At 32.4% G+C, this 7981-nt stretch overlaps 1 pseudogene; it reads right to left on the bottom strand.

The window, feature by feature from the left end:
• Window positions 1–4566: 4566 nt before the first annotated feature.
• On the bottom strand, window positions 4567–5186 carry LOC149540156 (cytochrome P450 71AU50 pseudogene; annotated as a pseudogene).
• Window positions 5187–7981: the final 2795 nt, after the last annotated feature.

The raw sequence follows: 7981 nt of genomic DNA, 5'->3' as shown, positions 1-7981 counted from the left end.
GAATTTTATCGAATAAAGACTCTTCCATATTACAATTTTCATTCCCTACTTTTATTGTCTAAACAAACAACATATATTGACATAAACATGAGACTACAATGTCTTGATGACGATAGGTTAGTGTTGGTAGCTATTTTAACAACTATTATGGTGCCTCATAGGTGGTCAGGCTCAAGGAAGGAAGAGCAATGATAGGAAACTTCCTCAAAAGGACCAATCCATGGGTGCTAGTTTCTCTTTGGCATCAGGATTTTCCTATGTCTTTGTGTATCAAATATTGACTAAGGCAATTAATTGACAATTTCAGGGATTGTTTTAATTTTAACACACTCTTCCCTATTGATTTTTTTGACAAAACGAGAACCCATTATTAGTCTTTCTATTCTCATTTCAAAATTGTGAATTTTATAGTCTTATGAGTTCATTTTCTATTCTTGCATTATTTATTAATCAAAAGTGTCTCTTAAACTTAAAATAGTGAGATTCACTAAAAGTTTCATAAATTTTTTTATTTTTTTATATTTCTTAAATTAATTTACATGTCATCAATATTTGAACAATTATTTTGAAGTTTAAAAAAATCCAAAAAAAATTAAACTTTGATAAAATTATGGTGTCTGTACATCAGAGGTTTTAGAAATCATCTTCATCGTCAATTAAAAATTAATTAAAAAAGGTCATTAAGAAATTAAAGAAAATTATTCTCGTCAATCTTTGGTGTGTTAGGTAACTTCTTTAAAAGGACTCACCAAAATTCATTTGGTTATGTGAAACTATGGTGTTTGTACATGAGTGTGATATGGTCCTAAAATAGGCAATTTGAAAAGGTGGGTTTTAAAGATCCATACCAAAAAAAAATCTATTTTATGGGTATAAAAAATAAATTAAATAGTTATAGAGGAGATTTCAACCACTACAATTTTTATTTTTAATTTTTTAAAAATATTTAATCTCTAAATGCCTCAAATTTTGGGATCAATTGACAATATATTTCAAAAACAAGAAAAATACATCCACTTTTTGGCTAAAAGTGAGACCCAACTTCTTGTGCTGATCCATGTAATTATTTCTATATATCCCTTCAAATCTAGATTCACTTCCTTGCATCTCGTCTTAAATTTCTTAATTTTATCTCTAAGTTTTGTAATATGTTCATTATGGTCTCTCAAATTCATTTTGAGTTCTCCAAATTTTGATTTGGTACTTTTTATGTCTCTCATTATAGCTTTCTAATATTCATATGGTTAGTATCCTCCTTTCATTTCCCCAACCATCCAAGATCTCCCTCAAGAAATTATGTTTTGTTACCAATGGACCAAACTCTAAAACTAATTGTTGATTAGGTTGAATAACTAAGGGGGGCAAGGGGTGAATCAGTTATTCTCACACACTAACAATATTTTTGGATATATCAGTTAATACTTAACAATCAACAACCATCGCTTAAGATATGTAGGTTATATCATAGTAAATCACCAACATAAAGATAATGATGAAAGTACAAAAATACCAACACAATCAACACCAATGTTTATCTAGAAAATGTATAATGCAAGAAAATAACAAAGCTAATTTTCATGAAATTAAAAACACCAATTAAGTTGAGACCAACTAATTTTATTTTGTATAACAATGCTAACTCTAAAAAATGCTCACTAGAATATGAAAGGGTTGAGCTAGTAGGCTTCACAACCTAGATGGTCATGCTCTAGAAATACAATAAGGCTCAATTTTGATAGAATGAGGCACACTACTAATAGGATGATAGTATATTCAATATTGATTATAGTTGCCAATCCTTTGTAATTATAATATATTGATATTTTGACCTCATCAAATCATCTATATAGGTAATTTCCCATTTGCATCACATGCACATGCTTCATAATCAACACATGTTTTCTCACTCCCAAGAATAACAATTACCTCTAATTACATTGATACACCACTATTTTAATTCTACCCCTGACGCTTTTATGCTCTTCTTTTGATTCTCATGGACTTTGTTTAACTCCATTATGAATAACTTTTTTTTCTTAGTTCTTGTGGACTTTATTTAATTTTTTTGTTAACAAATTTATTTTTTATTTGAAAAAAAAAAGGTTTTGAGGGGACCCAAAACCCCATAAAAGTAAATTTATCTAGAGATCTAGAACCTCATTAAAATGAAACTTTATCACAACTATTATAGAGAAAAGTCTAGTAGCCCAAGATATACAAATGAACAACACCCAAAAGAGACATTGCAAAAATAGGAACTGATTTCCTAGGGAAATGTAGAACATAGGGTTGGCATGACATAGAAACTAGCAGTACAAAGTAGAAATCAATGGGATTTTGAGGCAACCCAAACTATAATAGAGAGAATACATGGCTCGTTGAACCATCAGATCAAACCAATGGAATCCCTTAAAGCATATGTCAAAAGAAGACATGATCTCTGTCCAAATGTTGGAATAGCCCAAAACCTTCTAACCACAACAATAAAAAAAATCTATTTTCTAAAAAGGGGCCTTGAAAATTAGTAGCATCCTTCTAAATAAAAATTTAAATAGAGAACTCAGGACCATCTAAAGAAAAACATTAAATACTTGGGACTGTTAATCACTTTTTTAGTTTTGGATGCATGGTTAAGTTTTTGTTTAAGTAGTTTAAATATTGATATCACTTGTAATATGTTAGAATGACTTGATATATTTATAAATGGTGTTAGTAATATTTCTACTACTCTAAACAATGGAAGTTCTTAAATTGTTTTCCTTAAAGGTTATTCTTTGGGCCATAATGGTCAATGTTGTGCTAGATCTTTGATTGGCTATAATGGCCTTTCTTTGTGCTAGATGTTGGGTGTTTATTATCTCTTCTTTTTTTTAGGGCCCTCTCCCTTATGTCTTCATCAAAAAAAATGGAAGGAGTAAAGTTTTCTAGAGTATATTGATATTAAAGTACTACTAGTTTTATCCAATGAAATAAATTCAAGTCTATCTGTTGCATACATTGTATTTTGTTTAGTTCAATAAAAGATTATGTAGAGTTTATATTTTTGAGTAAAAAATGCTCTAATTTTGATGAGATAAGGAAATAGAAGGCTTAAATACTTAAAATCCTTAGAATCCTTCTTAATAGGTAGACAAGAAGAATGCACTCATAAGAATCGATACCAGTAAAAAAAGAGAAGTCTTTTTGAAAGAGAATTTTTTGCAAAAAAATCCAGTATGTGTGGAGAATAAGCGTGTTTAGAAAGGAACCCCGAACCATTATCTTTAAAATTGGCTTTGAATAGCAGCCAAAGAAACTAATAGAATATTCAAAAACAATGTTTTTCTGAAGGAATTTTGCAACATTATATATTAAGTAATACCTTGAATAAAGGCTCTCCAGGAAAAATAATAAGATATTATATAACTAGTGGCCCCTAGAAACCTTATTATAATAGAGTCACATAGCCATTACATAATGATATATAAAAAAATAGTAGATGACTAATCTCAAAACACCGTAAAGGGTTTTAAAAGACATTTGGAATTATTGAACAATTATAAATCCTTAAAATAAAAGTATCATGGACCAGCTTAATAGGTTTTTGTTACCAAGGTCCAAATGAGACATGGTAAATGAATGTGTCCTCATAAATTTTACATATAAATCCACTACAAATATCTATGTTTATTAATAAGGGAGAAGGAAGAAACTAACTAAATCCTTTTCAAGAATAAAATATTACAAAAAAACATCTAGGGTCATGAAAAAAAGGAGACATGTTCTCCAACCTCATACTATAAGACCAATCTTTACTAGCATAGCTGCACTCTACCTAAATAGGAAATAGTACTATCATTTATAGGAAAGACAATAGAGGGGAACACCTATAGCAAACATAGTTTTTATTCCATACCTATTAATATAATTCCAACTACATAGGGGAAAAATAAACCACAAAAACCATTATGAGTATCCAAGAAAGTAGAAAAAGGGGACAAGATTTAATAAATAGAAATGGAATCCAATAGGACCCTCTCAAATCAAACACAATAAAAAGTCTCACCCAAACAAGAAGAACCCTTTGAATAGAAAGATAAAGAGAAAATAATCGTAAAAAGAAAGGAAGACACCATAAAATTCTCAAAAAAATAATTAGAAACCATTATCACAAAAACTTGTACCCAAAAAATGTGAGACCAACAAAAGCCTCAAAATATAGACCCTAACCAAATGAAATCTAGCAATGCAAGCCAAATGAGAACCACCTCAACAGTAATGGTGCACTACACCAATAGAGAAACAATAAAAAAGAGTTGAATGGAAGAGGAAAAGACTCTATCCATACAAAAAATATTTGTATGAAGGGCCATATCAAACCAGTGATCATGTGAAAAATTTAAAAAAATACCAACATACAGGAGACCCATAACCAATTTATGGAAGATGCACATAATGAGAGACAAAAAGTCATTGCATCCACCACTAATACCACTACATCAACCTCAACATCATCTAGATATTCCTCATCTTAAAAAAGAACCTCTTCAACACCCTTATCATCCAAATTATATTAGACATCATTCTCTATTGAGAGACCAAAAGAGCATAATAAAAAGCTCCTCCTTGAGCACCCATAGGAAACTTCCTCGGTAGGCTCAATCCGAACACTTCATCCCTATCCAAATCACCCTCCACACTCCAATCAAAGAAATGTATGAGCTGAGCCACAAACAAGTAAACAGCAGAGAGCCCCACGTACATCCCCGGGCATCCCCTCCTCCCTGTTCCGAAAGACAACAATTCAAAGTGTTGGCCTTTCAAATCTATGCTCGACCCAATAAATCTCTCAGGTTTGAATTCTAAAGCATCCTCCCAAACACTTTCATCCCTTCCAATTCCCCAAATGTTCACAAACAGCCTTGGTTTGGTGGAATGTAATATCCTCCGACATTACAACCCTGAGTAGACTCGTGTGGTACAAGCAATGGCCCTGCTGGATGTAATCGAAGTGTTTCCTTCACCACACATCGCAAGTACTCAAAGTTTACAAGATCACTCTCCCTTACAATGCGATCTGTCCCAATCTCTGACTCAATCTCTTGTTGTGCCCTTGCCATTGCTTTAGGGTTTCTCAGCAGCTCAGTCATTGCCCATTCTACAGTTCCGGAAGATGTTTCTACTCCAGCGGCTCCAGCGGCTAGCATATCATGTGAAAGAATTGAACTCCTTGGTTAGTGAGACCATAGCGTAGATTTTACTCGATGAACTATGAATAATTCCGTAGTTTGACAAATGGAAAGCAAATCACAAAGTTTAACTAGCAATACTAGTTTGTGGTACAACATTTAAACCATACTGACCGAGATGATTGCTTTGATGTGAACCCTAGAGGCTTGCATCTCCCGACTTTAACTCTCCGCCATGTCCAACATCACGTCCACAATTTCTCCTTCTTCATGTTAGAAATAATAATTTCTACTCTAATCCGTCATTAAATGTTTCTAGAAGTTTAGGTTTAGGTTAGGTTTAGGTTGTCGGCTATAGTAGTTTCCAGAATCTTGTAGATTATTGTCTTGTCGGCAAATGCCAGAGATTTCTAGAGAATGTAAACTTGCCTATAAAAGGAGTGCAGTGTATTCATTTTTAATCAATCAAGAAAAAGATAATCAAATATTGTGCCGCAGCACATTTATTATGTTTCATATTTTACTGTGCCTCTGCCCACCTAACAAGTGGTATTATAGCCAAGTTTAGAGCCAAGTTAAGAAGAGGTGTTTGAAGGATTCTACGTAAGGAGGACTATAGCAGAGAAAGTTATTATGAGATCGGTAAGTTTCTTATTGCCCTATTTAGGGTTTGTTATATCTGTGAATATTGTTTATAAGTATTTGTCGAGCATGGCTTTAGGGAGTTTTCAGGCTTCAATTCCTATGTTCTCTCGAAAGAATTATGATGATTGGGCTTTTAGAATGAAGCTTATATTTGATTCCTATGAGTTATTAGATATAATCTTAACTGGTTATGCTGAACCTGTAGATGAGTCTACTTTAAATGCTGACCAAAAGAAAAAGCTTGATGAGAATAGGCAGAAGAGTAAGAAAGCTTTACGAATTATTGGACAAGCTCTGGATGACTCAGTTCTTGGAAAAATTAAGCCAGTTGTTACAGCCAAGCAAGCTTGGGACATTCTTGAGACTTCATATCAAGGTACAAGTAAGGTAAAGATTGTCAAATTACAAGCACTTAGAAGAGAATTTACAAATGAAGGAGTTTGACTCTATAGAATAATTTTCAAATAGTGTTATAAATGTCGTTAATCAAGTAAGGATGAATGGTGATGAGCTTTCTGACCAAAAAGTTGTAGAAAATATTTTAAGAAGTTTGCCTCCTAAGTTTGATAATGAACATTGTGGTTGCAATTGAAGAATCTAAGGATTTAACAACATTGTCTATAGATGAGGTTTTTGGATCCTTGTATAATCATGAAGATAGGTTGAACAAGCATAATGGTAATTCACTGAAGAATGCATTCAAAACACAAATGACATTTGGCAGAGGAAGAAGAAATGCTGGATTTAGAGGAAGAGGAAGAGGTAGAAATAATTTTCTAAAAGAAGAACATAGTCTAGATTCAAAAGAAAGAAGAAATCAATACTCAAGGGGAAGCTATAACCATCAAACATCACACAGGTACCATAAATCAAATGTTCAATGTTATTACTGCAAGAAGTTTGGACATTTTGCAAATGAGTGTTGGAAGAAACAAGCTGATATCAGTAAGCAAAACGTAAATTTTTCTGAGAGTAATTTTGAGTCATTGTTCATTACTTGTAATGTAGCTCAAAAGAGCACAAATGATTTCTGATTTTTAGATAGTAGTTGCAGCAATCATATGATAGGCAATGAAGAGTTTTTTGAAAGTTTAGATAGATCAATTAAATCTGAAGTGAAGTTAGGAAATAATGAGATAGTGGAAGTAAGTGGAAAAGGCACAATCAATGTTATAACAAAGCAAGGTAAGAAATCTATTTTTGATGTATACTTTGTACCTAGTTTGAAACATAATCTTATAAGTGTGGGGCAACTTATTCAAAAAGGTTATAGAGTTATTTTTGAGAAAAATTTGTGCACTATATTTGATATGCCTCCTAGTAAAATGGTGATTGCAAGTGTAGAAATGACAAATAATAGAATGTTTCCACTTTGGATGAAGAGCAATATGACTAATGAAGTTGCAGCAAGTTTCAAGGCAACAAGTCAAGATCAAACATGGATATGGCACTTGAGGTATGGTCAGCTAAATCTCAAAGGGTTATCTTTATTGCAAAGAAAGAAAATGGTAAGAGGCTTACCCCAAATTGAAGCATCATTAAGTCCATGTGAAAGTTGTATTTTGGCCAAACATCATAGAGAAAGTTTTTCAAAAGGGATGTCATATAGAGCAAGGGTACCTTTAGAAATTGTACATTCAGATATATGTGGTCCAATGTAAACACCATCATTAGGGGGGAGTATTTATTTCTTAACATTTATTGATGGCTTTACTAGAAAGAAATGGGTTTACTTTCTTAAATACAAATCTAAAACTTTTGGCAAATTTAAATAATTTAGGACTTTTGTTGAGAAACAAAGTGGTTTACCTATCAAGGTATTGAGATCTGATAGAGGAGGAGAGTATAAGTAAAATGAATTTTTAGATTATTACAGGGATCATGGAATCAAAAAACAATTTACTACCAGTTACACACCATAGCAAAATGGTGTTGCAGAGAGAAAAAATAGGACAATAATGGAGATGGCAAGGAGCATGTTGAAAGGTAAGAATATTCCTAATGAGTATTGGACTAAGGTAGTTTCTTGTGCTGTTTATATTTTGAATAGGAATCCAACAAATATTGTCAGGGACATGGTTCCACAACAAGCATAGAGTGGTAAGATTCATAGTGTTTCTCATCTCAAAGTATTTGGCTGTATTGCATATGCACATGTTCCTCAAGAA

Source organism: Cupressus sempervirens, chromosome 9 (genome assembly GCF_028749045.1).
Source record: "Cupressus sempervirens isolate cs-2001-9-10 chromosome 9, ASM2874904v1, whole genome shotgun sequence".
In the NCBI taxonomy this organism is placed as follows: domain Eukaryota; kingdom Viridiplantae; phylum Streptophyta; class Pinopsida; order Cupressales; family Cupressaceae; genus Cupressus; species Cupressus sempervirens.
This window is presented reverse-complemented; position numbering and strand designations above follow the sequence as displayed.